The sequence below is a fragment of the Canis lupus genome, chromosome 22 (assembly GCF_011100685.1).
Source record: "Canis lupus familiaris isolate Mischka breed German Shepherd chromosome 22, alternate assembly UU_Cfam_GSD_1.0, whole genome shotgun sequence".
Lineage (NCBI taxonomy): Eukaryota > Metazoa > Chordata > Mammalia > Carnivora > Canidae > Canis > Canis lupus.
This window is the reverse complement of record NC_049243.1, coordinates 29,203,313-29,204,940: the sequence shown is the minus strand read 5'-3', so window position 1 is coordinate 29,204,940 and position 1,628 is coordinate 29,203,313.

The following is a 1,628-nucleotide window of genomic DNA, read 5'->3' as shown; positions in this document are numbered from 1 at the left end:
TTGCTAGAAGTTGGGACCTCAAAAATGTCTCTTGACTATCTTGAGTCAGTTCTTATCTGATAAATTCAGTTTTAATGAAAAAAAAATCAGGAAGTATGGAGTGATACTTTGTAAACTGTGAAGGAATTCTAGTGCTTTTACCTTTCATCATAAATATATACTATATGCCATGTACTATATACAATTTGTACTGTATACAATATGTACTATGCACATAAGGAGCTAGTGCATAATTCAGGAATGTTATTTATAAGACTGTAATGTGAATGGTGCTCCTGGAGCTGTGTAGTATAGGAGCTGATAAAATATATTACATACTAAAATTTATACATACACATATACTGAGAACTAAGACCATGTATCTCATCTTATGGTCTATATTAACATGGTTTTACATGTTAATGTAAACATGTTAACATTGTCCTCATTGGCTTAATGTTCCTATTTAATGTTCCTATTCTGGAAGACTCCTATCTGGACAATTTAATTTACTGTTGTTCATTACATGAAATTCCCAAAAGATTCAAAACATTTCAACAGTTTATACCTCAACACTCTTTGAACTCCTCATCCCAAAATTCTCACCTTCCTTCTTCCACCAATCTTAAACTGTTATATCATGATCTTTACCCAGTCTTTTTTAAAGATTATATATATAAAACTATATATACATATATATGAGCATATATTTATATATATACATATTTATAGAGCATGAGTAGGGAGAGGGGCAGAAGGAAAGTGAGAAAGGGAATCTCTAGCAGACTCCACGCTGTAGAGCCCAAAGCGGGGCTGGATCCCAGGACCTGGAGATCATGATCTGAGCTGAAAACCAAGAGTCTGATGGTCAACTGATTGAACCACTTGAGTGTCCTGATCTTTATGCAGCCTTAATCAAATTCCACATTGAGGGCAGCCCAGGTGGCTCAGCGGTTTAGCGCCGCTTTTAGCCTAGGGCGTGATCCTAGAGACTCAGGATTGAGTCCCATGTCAGGCTTTCTGCATGGAGCCTGCTTCTCCCTCTGCCTTGTCTCTGCCTCTCTCTCTCTCCTCTCTCTGTGTGTATCTCTCATGAATAAATAAAATCTTTAAAAAAAATTCCACATTGAAATATTCACCTTAAACTTAGCTTCTGAGACACAACCAAAGCTCTATAGAGTTAGTGTTCTCTCATACTATGATAAGTAATAAACTCAGTGCTGTTTTATCAACAGGTTGTTTTAGTGACTTTTGGGTGACATACCCAACACCTTTATGATAGGTAATGATGATTACCTATCATTCGATAATATATTTTATTCTATACACCTGTACTCTATAACATACATGCTCTTCTCTTTTTCCTTCTTATTTTAATCTCATACTTAATTCCCATATTCTTTTAAGTCCCCTTTTCCCTGAGCCACATTTTGTCTCAGATACCTTGGTAACTTCCATCAATATTTCATATCACAATCAGTGGCTCCTAAGAACAGAATCAGTGTTGACCTTCCAGGATATGAACAATATAAAGCAGAAAAAAAGAAGTTTGGCTTGAATTAAACATTTCATTTACTAAGGTCTATAAATGTCATTACCTGGGCATTCCAATGAGATAGCTCCTAAAACTTCATTTAAAAAGAAAGAGG